The sequence below is a fragment of the Plectropomus leopardus genome, chromosome 21 (genome assembly GCF_026936395.1).
Source record: "Plectropomus leopardus strain MGB_pleo_1.0 chromosome 21, ASM2693639v1, whole genome shotgun sequence".
Classification (NCBI taxonomy): domain Eukaryota; kingdom Metazoa; phylum Chordata; class Actinopteri; order Perciformes; family Serranidae; genus Plectropomus; species Plectropomus leopardus.
Window position 1 is genome coordinate 24,386,931 of NC_142196.1, and position 12,653 is coordinate 24,399,583.

General features: G+C 40.5%; 1 protein-coding gene across 1 annotated transcript in view; it reads right to left on the minus strand.

Moving 5' to 3' along the window:
• The window catches only part of LOC121960545 (cadherin-12-like), a 119,051-nt gene extending 111,906 nt beyond the window's left edge, over positions 1-7,145 (minus strand). Inside the window, exon 1 of the mRNA XM_042510309.2 lies at positions 6,549-7,145. The gene's annotated coding sequence lies outside the window, so the exon portion shown is untranslated. The remainder of the gene's footprint in view (positions 1-6,548) is intronic.
• Between the last annotated feature and the right edge of the window lie 5,508 nt (positions 7,146-12,653).

Below are 12,653 nucleotides of genomic sequence, written 5' to 3' on the forward strand. Positions count from 1 at the left end.
GAATTACATATATAACCTGCTAATTGCCTGTCTTTCTATACTGGCACACAATGAAAACCGGTTATTCAGTGCTTGCCAAATGTGGAGACACAACAAAGAACAACTTTATGAATAGTGGAGTAAAGGCATTGGCAAAGAGACACCCTCCATCATCCACTTGTACTTGTGCCTGTGCATGGCCTCCGGTGATTTTTACGACCGCAAGCGTCCCTGCCTGATGTTGGCTGAGAATCTGTGGTGGATTTCTCAAAGGAATGGCACACATGTATACAAAGGCACAAAGGCCCCAGGGTCTCTGTAGGCTATTTTAAGACATTGCTCTGCATTTTTTAAAGTATGTATGAAAAAAAAGTTCATAAATAAAGTATTCTAAAAAAAAAAGAAAGAAAAGGAGACAATGAACTGACCTCATTTTGGACTTTCCAAAAAATATCTTCAAAGGAATGTGCATGGAAATGCATTTAAATAACCCCCACCTTACGTCTCCAAGTGGTATCACTAGCCCTTTTACACAGACATGGCGCTACAGGGCTGCAATGAAGTCCCTCCTTTATAATGCCCCTGTATGTGTACACAAAACCAAACGGTAACGGTATCACTCCCTCCACTTTGTGAAAATAGACTGCATCGCCGCATCCTTCAATCACAAGAGGCATGGCGGGCGTGACATTAAAAACACAAGCGTTCGCCTCTAGCGTGACATATAACGTTTGCATTAGTGTGTTTTAAACAATAAAAAAGGCAAACGTCTCGGTAATATTCATTTACCTTCTTTTTTAAATGGCAGTCGATCTTGTCGTCTGCTCAGAGGGTAAGGACCTTCTGAATTTCACTGTTTTTCCCATTTGCAGACTTTAACAATCGCTCTTCTTCTTTGGATTAGCTGCTTTGCTAACAGCGACTTTTTAAGTCTTCTGTGATGGGTTATGCACATAAACACGCCATCAAAGGTCAAACCCATGCTGCCCATGGTCACCTCGTCCCGGCTTTACCATTTACACTGACCTTGTTATTACGTTGTTACTCTGTTCCCAGCTCAGAGGCGAGGCCACTCTGCCCTGTTTTTACGCGATCAGATGCTAAATACAGAAAGGCAAGGCGGAAAAACAGTGATATTTCCACCTTGAACAGCCAGTGTAAAAGACTATCAGAAAGCTCAGCAACTATTCACAGACGAGCAATTGACACCAAAAAAATCATTAGCATCATTAAAGAGAGAAGAAAAAATGTTCACCGAAGACCTGAAGCTATTTTGCAATTATTTTACACGGTTATTATTATTAAAATGAAAGAAATTGGTAACTATAATTCAAAGGCAGAAACAAGAAGACTCCCAACTTGGACTATAAATATCTATTTTAGCGCTGTGTAAAGTGAAAGTTAAAAACAACTATGTAGGCAGGTATTGTTCTAACAGGAAGAATGCCAGCTCAATGTTGGTTTTGAACCCTGTCAGATCCCGGAGCTCCCGCCATTGTACAAATGTCCGTCTGAGATTTACCCACATTTTAGGCTCCATTAACGGGGCTATTGTTTTATTTTGTCATGCAGAATTTCCATAGTTCCCTTCACTTTACCTTTTCTGCCGTCTGCCATTTCCACTTCTACTGATTACTGCAAAATCACTCTGCAGATAGCTAGCGCTTTTGTTGCACAATGGTTGACACACTTACTTTTGTGCTTTAAATCAATCCTTAATTTTTCCTGGGAGATTGTACTTTTTTTCTGTAGCAGTAACATTGTACAGTCAATTTTAAAATCAGAATTAAATGTTAAAACAAAAAAGTTTCATTAAAAAAATAAACAACAAAAAAATAAGAAAAGCGGCTTAATAATATCAATGAAGGTTCAAATAACTGCTGTCATTTTCCTTGACCTCTCCAGCTGTGGCCATTCTGAGATAAGCCACAGCGGTGCTTACATATGAGTAATAATCAATGTTCAAACTCTGCACAGTCGCCTCACCTTTTATCTCCCACAGCACACCACACTGAGCTCACTGTTTCGTATGATCACAGGGCAAAACAGTTGTGTCCTCGATATAAAATGGTATCTTCAGGTAACCACATCTTTCCCTACTTCTATTTTCACCACTACTTCAAACAACACGCCTATACCACAGGGAAGAGTGTATTTGTTTGCTTTCCAGAAAAAGCCTCGGCATCAGTAGGCTGCAGAAACTGTGAGGTTTTACCTCTGCAGAGCATTTCCACCAGAGAGAGAGAGAAGACAGCATGTCCAAAAAGCTGACAAACGAACAGAGACAAATCTATATAAATAATTGCTAAGTGGAGTGAAGAGGAGTCGCCCATCATTCAGAGCAGAAGCGTGCACAATATCTCCTGGAGATAGAGAGTCATCCATCACTGTAAGACTTTAATTTGAGATGTTTAGGACTCTTGCTGATGATTGTCTGAGTGCCGGGGAGAGCCCTGTCTTCGAGGGCTGCAGGGGTCTTGGCAGAGTGTAGCTCGCCGTGGGAGAAATTGCTGCCTGACACAAAGCACGTTCATACAAAGAACAATAGTTTCATCTGAGACTGGCCCTGAGACTGCAGACAGAACAACCAAATCCACTTTCTGATTAGCATTCAGATGCTCTAAACTGTGCAAGCAAGTTTCTGACAGAAAGCTTATTACATCGTATTTAGCGTCAGAAATGCACCCAGACAGACACACTTTCAGGCTCAAACACACACACACACTTAGACACACACATAGATCCACATATGCACACTCGGACACACCTGATTTAGAGCGGAATGATGTTAAAATGAGTCCATTGAGTGGGGGCGGAGATTGAAGAGCCCAAGGTAAAGAGAGTCTGGAGACTCCAAATAATCTCAAGTATCGATTCTTTTTAAGCCCAGGGCTCTTGATGGACACTCACTTCAAAATGTGGTGATAGGTGGCATATCCGGATGACTGATCACCGAGGTTCTGCTTACGCTAAAGGCTGCGGACCATCCATAAATAACAGCTCACCCTAATCAAACAGTGCAGCGGATGCAAAGATATGATGACAGCTTAGTGGACATGTGCTTTAATTTACCGCGGAGCACTCAGTGCTTCCATTAAATTTACATGGACACAGTCAGGGCAGAGACAGGCACACAGAGACTTCACATTCACCCTGACGTGTGGTCTTGCTGTGGCAGATTTATATCTGTCAGGCCATGAAGGTAATTGATAACACATTTTGCTTTGGCTGTCTTAGGTTTCCTCTGAGCATAGTATTTGCAACACAAAAATGAATTGGTATATGATGGTTGAATACACAATCACTCAATATAAAAAAAAATCCAGTTTGTACAAAAAAAAATAATTCTAGCATTTTTGTCTTTTGCGCCAAAGTGGTGATATCTTTTTTTGCCTGATGTGTCTTGATTTAAATGTATCTAAAATCCACAAAACTAATTACACATAATTTCAGGTTAAATTAATTTATGTTAAAAATAGAGCTAAAAATAGGATTAAAAGTGGAGCTTTTGCAGTGAAGGACTGTCCTGTATGTCGATTAAAGAAGGCTCAGCATTGGGTTTTACGGTATTCTTGCCTTTTTTGTTTTGTTTTTGCAAATTATTTTATTTTTCCTAAATTGTGTTGCTTTAAAACTAATAATTAATAAATTTATTGTTTATTGTAGTTTCTGCATAATAACAATCTTTGTGTGATGGTTGCTGACGAGAGGCTGTGGAATTAGCAAACTTTCCTTTTTTTATTTTTTATTTTTTAATCTTGGATGTCCCTTTTTTTGTCATCACTGTACATCCCTTCTCTAAATTTGGACTTTTTTTTTACGGGCCTGCGAATGCAGCGCATGCAGAACTCATCATGAGTTCTTTATCCCTTCAGCAGCTAGTTGAGTGGCAGGGTGGATAACCCGATCTGACTGATGAAGTTTCAGTTTCTCTGTGCCTAGTGTTCTGTTGCTCAGTCTGTGCCCAGAGTGTGCTCTGCACTCTGAGACTGTTGTGAAATGCATAACCAAAAGATATATATTCCAATAGTGCTCTTCATAAACAGACCAGCTCCAAAAATATGAAATCAATGTGTCCTGGCAGATGATTTAACCGGGGTGGGCTGCCACAAATAAATGAATATGTGTGAAACTCTGGGTATTAGATATATTGTTGCTGTATGATGACAAAGATGACACAGTTCATACAAACTAAATTGCTAAATGTAGAACACAGAATGGCACTGAGGGACAAAATGTTTTTCTTCTTTTCAGCTGAGACGCTTTGGTTGCATCTGGTAGCTATGACACAGAATATTTAGGGATGCAAAAATGTTGGCAGTATGTTGAAGTATTTGCTCCAGATAAAAGGCAGGGTAAAGCACATTGGAGAGGGGACTGACCCACTGGACTACCCTAGTTCAGTTTAAATTTTTCCTCTGTTTTAGTTGTTCAGCAACGTCTTGTTTTGCGTTTTCGGGTATTTGTCCCACCCGGTCTCCTCTGTGATTTAAAGGCTGGTTAAAAAGTGACAGCGTTGAAACATGAACGTAGCAGTTGTGGCTGCATTTGTTTAACCTGTGGCAGGCCGCCACAAATACATAAATGTGTTGGAAACCCTGCACATGAACACATCACACAGTTGAACAATTTGACTGGCCAAAAAAAACTGACTTGATTAAATCTGCGCAAAGAGAGGGCATAGTGTGATACAGGGTGATCTGACATAGCCTAATATATAATACAATGAAAGGTTCACCTTCTACTGAAAGTTTGCAGCATTTGTAACAAAAAACAAATGACAGACATTATTTCATTCTTAACAGTTAGCAAAGAGGTTAACTATATTATTAAAGGATTTTTTTTTTCTCTATCACCTCAATTCTTTTGTCACGATATGCACCAGAGCCTGGCAGTGTCACTATTGTCACTTAATATACCACAAGTATATTGCGTGTCTCTTCATTTATCCCCTCTAATGCAGTTATAATACCTGAGTGGTTGGTGGCTGCATGCCCTGAATGCTCATTTTCTGCACAGTAGCCTCTGTGTACTCAAAGGGTCCAGCTCCTCTTTTCCTCTGGAAGTGGACTCCTTGGAGCGTAATTTGATTATTCCAAAGCAGGTGTTTTCAGCTGAATGCTGATAAGACTACTCGCTGCCTCCGACAGTAAAGTGAGTTACATTAGATGTGCTTAAAGTATTGGAAGGCGAGAGCTTATTTTTTTTTATCTAATCTGTAAGCGAAGATGGGATTGACTTTGAAAAACCTGTGCTAGAATTCTTAAGGCGTCTCTTCAGTCAGGCTGAAATAATGTTACACACATACTGAGAATTGTAAGTGAGTAATCTCTGTTATTTCTGGTGTGATAATGGCAATGCGCATTTGCTGAAAAGTCTTTTAAGTGATAGTCATTGGATCTCGTCTGTTTCTCTCCATGTGGGTGCCAGTTGCTCAGACTCCAGATGCAACACAGCACTGGAGATAACTGAGCCTTGGAAGATTTGAAGAGATGCAAACTTGATGGTATAACAGTGTCCAGGGGGACTGCTGATGTAACAATCAAATGTATAAATTCACAGCAGATGTAGCTCAGCATTGCTGCGGGGTACATCGCTATATTTTGTGTCCTTACATTTCCTTTCTGGCTCATCCGAATAAGCATCTGCTGCTGCGGAATGGGGGCAAGGTTGCATCTGTGATCCGCCGTTTCTCAGCAAACCAGATTCAGTCAAGCCTCTTTGATATCCTCTCAGATTGTTCTTTTTAATCCCTCTCCACACCAGCAGAATGGTCAGTTATATTGCCGATATACACTGTGTACAAACAGTAGGAATAATCTGGAGCCTGCGATTGAGCCGTCAGACCTCGTGTGTTCTCACTCTCAGTTGGAAGCAGTTTTATGACCACTGCACTGTGTGAACACTCTGGACCTGAATGCATGTGCTTGTCCTTGAGGCTGTCATATTCAAGTAGAATTCACATTTTCAACATAATCACAGAAGTGAAATGTGGTTTAAAAAAAAGATTTGTAGTTTGGTGGCTTATTTACGCACAGCTTAGATCAACTTGCCAAAACCACTTGACATGCCAGGGTGTGTTAATCAGCGCTGAACACTCTCCAACACAGCCACACAGCCTTTCATATGCAAATCAACTAAAATAAGTCAGACCTACAAATGGGGTCAGCACATTCAGAGTAAAGTGTTTCCTGACATGTAAACCAATCTACTTCAATTGACACTCGCTGGCTTGCGATTTCATTCCACGAGCCGCGACACAAGAGACGCACAAGTATCTGCGGTCCCTCAGACTTGAGCAGCAGTCACAACTCCTTTGGTTGAAACGTTGTCAAGGGCACCGCCGAGGCACATTTCATGTGACTTAACCAGCTGTTAGAAGGAAGTGTCTCAGCTGTGTTTGCAGAGGTAACGACGCTGATAACATAATTGAATAAAGCACCTTCTGTTGCATTAAGCTCTGTCAACAAGCTATAAAACGTACATCAACTGCACAAAGCTGGAAATGTTTTCTATGAAGGTGAAAACTAGGGTGCATGGCTACAGGCAGAGAGAGAAGACACACTTACCTTGAGTGGGACACTTTAGAGCAGAGACGCAGCCAGTTTAATCCAAATAATCACTGAATCAAACTGTCCTCCCACCTCTTTGCAAGAGCCAGACTCTCTCCTTTGCTGCTTTTACTCCTCTTTTAATTCCCTCTCTCACCCTGCACTCCTCTTTGGTGCCTTTCTTTCATTATCCCGCTCTCTTGTGTACAGTTTGAGCCCACGCTGACACAGAAGCGGATGCTTTCTGAGTGTATGCGCCGTGCGAGTTACAGAGACAACAGCAATAGCCGGAGAATACACGGGGAAGCAAAGTGGAGCGCGTCGGTGCGGCTACAGGATGACGACTGAGAGAGAGAGCGAGTGAGTGAGCGGTGAAGTGAGAGAAAGAAGCTTGTGTGCGCGTGCATCAGAGAGTGAGAGAGGAAGTGTGTGAAGGAAAGAGAGACAGAGAGAGAGAGAGGGGCAGAGGGGAATGTGAGACGGTTTGTGAGCGCTGCTGGCTCAGTGGCGAGCGACAGTCGTGATTGCATTGGCGTAAGGCAGTAGCGCAATCCCCCCTTCGTCAGGTCCCCTGAGCACTGGGGGATCTTCATCATCAAGGAGATTAGAGCCAACTAGCATCACCCCACCCCCAACCCCCCTAATGACACACACACACAGCCAGTGGTGTGTGCTGTGGTCACCAGGGATATTCTAATCGGAAAGACACTTGGAGATCACTCTTTTGTCCGGAGCTCATGTGCTTACAGACCCTTTAAGGTCCCAGCTGAAATTAGAGAACTTCTCGCTCTTTTCAGTCAGAATTGAGTTAATTATTTTTTCTTGGAAATTATGAGAGTTGTTTTTTTTATTTATTAAGTTAAATGTCATTAAATATTTTTATTCTATTTTATTTATTTATTTTCTATTTATTTATTTATTATTTTATTTCTCCAGTAATGTCCCGTGGAAGGTTGGGAGTGCTAGATGTTGGAGTAAAAGGTGTGGTGATGTCGGGGTCCATTATTCTTGTTTGACTGACAGCTGAGCCAGCAATGGGATGAGGTCCTAATGTAAATACACTTGCAAGCCAAATGATCTCTGTATCCGTCACACTGCAATAGGCAACTGGCAATTACTGTTTTATGCTAATACAATTTAAAATCAAATGTTTTGCTTGGCCACAGTTTATGCAAATTAGTTCTCCATTTAGATACCCAATGGCAACCCTACTGGCAGATGAACACAGGGGATGCGGTGCTTGGATAAATAAAAAATTAATTTTATTTCATATTTTTGTCCTTAAAGGGAGGCCACAAGGCATGTCATTTACACAGCAAATATATATATATATTACAGAAACTCATTTTAGTTTTCAGCTTGACTTAAATGGTGCAATAATGGGGAAATAGTGTATGAGTGCATTTATGCATTTTTATTTTTTATGTGAGACACAGTCCAGAAATACCATCTATAGGTGCTTTTAGACCAGGGGAACTTTTTAAAGCTCTAATAACCCCCCTTTTTGTGATGTTCTTAAAACGCCCTTTGGAGAACTTTTTTAGCTCCTATTTCAGAATAGGAGCATTTACAGCACAGAGGAACCATGAGTGTGACAGACATGTACAGTTATGGGTCGGGATGTACTTTGATTAGTCAAAGACAGCCAATGCATTTCCGACAACTGTCATTTTTGAAAACCCGATAGCTGTCTAAAAGGGCCGACCGGGAATTCCAGATTTTACCGTTGAAAATACAACGCCATTTTGACTCATCAGAGTAAAAGTGACGGTGCTACACCAACTGCTGGCTTACTCACGTGTCAGTGTGTGCAAATGCAGACAGGAAAAAAAAAAATCTCAAAGGTTTGTAGTTTTCAGGGTAGCTCGTCAGTGGGCAGTTTTTCTCAGGGAGTTCCTCAGAACTGTTTGGTCCTAAAACACCTTATGGTAAGCATGTATTTACATCTGTAAGGGAGCTGTATATGACATTCAAAGCTTATCTGTGATTTAGAGTGTTGGCCAGGATTACCTGCACCGATTCTCAACATGGGGGTCGCTAAGCCTGCTAGAGCTAACGGTGCTAACAGCGTGACCAGTGCTTTAAACAACAATAGTCTGGATAGAGCTAATGGTGTTATACTGGGGGCAGAGGTGGGATTGAAGGGTTCGGAAGGTGTTATCAGTTGAGTGTTACCAGTGGGATGCACAATTTGTTCTACCAAGTGTGCTTTGTATCTGGCAGATCGCGCTTGGGGAAAAAAATGACTTGCCAGTTGGATACACACAAACAGGGACTCGCATGCGCTACAATGCACATGTGGAGATAATGGCTACCATAACAAAAAACAGAAAGGCTTGGATTAAAACATAAAGAGAGGGTCTGTGACTGCTTTTGCTGCTTTTCTTCACGATTTCTTCAGATGAATACTTGTTTGCTGCTCTCAAAGTTGCAGAGAGCATGATTAAAAAGTTTGAGTTGGTGTTAATAGCAGACTTGTTGGGGTTGTGATACGTGTCTCATGTGTGCTGGCTAAAAGAGAAATGATAAAGTGCATGGGTTAGGGGGATAGTCTGGGCTGGACTGGGGTTTGGGGGTGTTCCAGTTGGAAGAGGAGGCATCAGCTGGTTCCTGCTAATACCCATAACCTCTCAAAGAGAACCAGCTAATGAAGAAACCCGACACCTCCCCCGCTATTCCCAACAGACATCAACACAGAGAAAAAAAAATTACATCATGGAAACATCAAAACTCATTCAGAACATTCTCTGAAGTCTGGGAGTTGTCGCTGACGGTGACCTAAATTCCCTTATTTTCATGTTTTGCATGATTTAATGCACTGCTACTTGCCTTACTTGGTCATGCAGAACACAGATGTCATCTTGCATCTCCCCAGCATATTGAGGAGCAACCACCAGTTTTAACCTTTAAAATTAGACCTTGATATGGTGGGGGGAATCAAAGGTGGCACACATCACTCTATGGAAAAGGTTATTGAGGCATTAGCATTTACTCTTCTCTATATTTCATTTTGACTGTCTCAAAGATGGACAGGACTCAGTAAAAAAAAATCCCTTTCTTTCCTTCCCTTTGCTTAAAGTAACTTTTTTTATTTAAATAAAAGTAAAAACCTCAGATGAATTCTCAACAATATTGATTGTGCTGAAATTAATGCAGTTTTCTTCAGTTGCCTGTAATAAAAAAACAAAAAAAACAAAAAAAAAAAAAAAAAGCCTTATTCTCTAACTTGTTTAAATTTCAGGACAGGAGACCAGCAAAAAAAGACGAATAGCTGAGTCTTTGACAGTGAGAACCACTTTATTTAAAGATAGGAAACAAGACATTTCAAATCATGGGGGAATTTTACGCTGAAGACTCCCACATTTACTCCAATTTGCCAATCATTTTATCAACAGAAAGTAAAAAAAAAAATCAAATGAATACAAATAATCTCCCCTCCTCAGAGGAAGCAATATAAAATGAGAGTGATGTGGAAAAAGGAACGCTGAATTGCGTGGAAATGGCGCTTTTTTTTTTAATAAAATATGACTCCCAAAAGCTGAGAGCTGTATTTGAATGTAGCTATGCAGCGTTTTATACACTCAGCAGTCCTGGCTGACAACCCTGCTCCCAGATCAACGCTGTCCAGATGGCATGGCGTGGCCCTAGAGGACTCCATTTTTAATCCTCTTGGCACAGGCTCAGCTAAGCAAGAGGTGGAACGGATGCTCGGAGTCAGGCGTCAATCAGGGCATTTCAGGCTGGCCAACTGCTGTACGGGGCACAGAAGTGTCCCGTGCAAGTATGCACACAGGACAGGGAGACAGAAAAAAAAGTGTATTGGCATCAGTCCATACGAAGGATTGACTGACATTTAATTGAAGGCCATGATACGTTACAGGGACGTCGTGTAGGCGCGCTGCCGATACGATGGAGGTTCCAGCAGTAAAAACATAACATTCTGGAACGGATTCAGAAAATATCGGCTTCAGGCCTCAACAACTCATTTGCTCAAATAAGAGTGAAATGCTGTGTAGCACACATGCTCACAGCACATGTAGCAGCCATGTTTGAGTAATACTAATATGAGTGATACTAGAAAAAGACTTTGGAAGAAGTTTAAATCACCTATTAGAATATCGCTTGAGTAAAAGCCTTAAAAAAAGTGCTGTTTACTGTAATTATCAAAAGTAATTGTATTATATTAAATGTTCCTATTTAAATTAAAAGAGCAATTATATTATGTTAACATAAAAGCAAGCGGTCAGAATTTTAAGAATGTTTACGTTTTCTTCCCAACATACACCACCTTAAAAAAGGAGCATTCAATACACACTCAATACCCAAAAAATATTTGTAACAAAGTATTATTACTTTGTTACAATGCGCCACTGAGCCAAACTGACAAAAACATTACCTTACGGCAGTTTAAAATTCATTAAATTACAATTAAACACCAAAATTAGAAGTAAAGAAGGGAAAAGACAAACTCCAAAAAGTGCTTGGAAATGTTTTGAAAATGATAATGGTTACAAATGAGTTTGAAAACAGACTTGAGAGAAAATGAGGGGCTTTGTTCACAGATAAGTAATTAAGATAAAGATAAGATAAGTAAAAGTGGTCAATAATAGGTAGCTAAACAGTGAATTTACTGCGGCACAGTGAGTTTCACAGGCCAGAGCCACGTCCACACATTTGATTAAACTATTGAAACATTGCTTTTGAATATCAAAAGACACTGCAGTGAATTATAATGTCTGTGAATTGTTAATAAGCTAAGGGAGTATTTACACTGTAAAACTAATGCACAGTAATAATTCAGAATTAATTGCGTCTGGTTTATCTGTTAACTTTAATTGGCCACCGGAGGAGCGCAATTGCTCATGTTTCTTTTCTTTAACATTTCACTGGGCAGCTTCAGTAGCTGTTGGAGTGTAGGGAACATCAAATAAGAGCAGAAAAGGTAGAAAAGGTGTACGCCTGCTCATCTGAGTATTGTGCCAAGAAGACAAGGTGCTCCAAATTCAATCTGTAACCCCTTTGCCGAAGACTGTGGTTCCATCCAAGTTCCAAGTTAAAATACTTTTAGCATGTATTAATACCATTTCTGTTTAAACTGTTGTTGGAAACAGGTGTTTTGCAAAATTTCTCAATTGCCACCAGTGTGTATTTAAGGATATAACTGAATTATAGATGTCAAGGCATGCTGTGAATGTACAGCTTTTGGATATTGATTATTTTTCTTGATATTAAGCTGCTCTGTCTGGTGTAATTTTGTGGTGTTTAAAATACGTGTGGATCAGCACTGCAGTTTATCAAGCTCGGTCGTAGTATTATACAGGGCAATGCAGAGATGTTTTGGTAAACTTCCAATGAACCTTTTCCGTGGGTTGACTTTTTGAAGCCTGTAGAGAAGATACATTTCTGTAGCTGAAATATTCACATTTTACTCAAATTATTTCTTTCTTTCTTTCCACTCATTATTTTCCTGGAGCGTGACTGGAGATGAAGGGGGTGCGGGGGACGGATGGATGGGGATATGTTGCAGGACAACAAGGACCCAGGTGTAGTTCTTATTAGTGGCTAAGTTAATGGAATCAGCAGTCAGCCTCTCGCCGGCTGAGGCAGCGCAAGACAAGACCAGCCTGTCCTGAGGGAGGTCTGGCCTGGAAGAGGGCATCTGGAGCCCCGGTCTGCCTCCTCCTCTCTGACTTGCTGCAATTACCAGCAGGAGAGGCACAGGCATTACCCTGTAACACACACAGCCTATCTGTGGATCACGATTTCAAGCATACCTTAGTTTTGAATATATTTTGGTAGTTTATTGGTGGGATGAATCTACGTCCTTTTTTGTCTATACGGTTTATTGTGATTGTATATTCTACTTATCTTTATATTGCATAATTGTATTTAGTGGCCAAAAGGATATCTATCATATGTATCTCTCTTTTTCTTTTTTTCTCAAAAAAATACAGTGTTGGTATTTCCAGTAGATCTTCACGTTTTCCTTCTCATAAAGAATTAATTGACCAGCTAATTTATAATGTATTGCTACTGCATTATAAAGCTAGGGATTTTCAAGAGCAGCATGTCATACATAATGTTTTTACATCACTCACTATCACTGTCTGCAAAACTTAGACA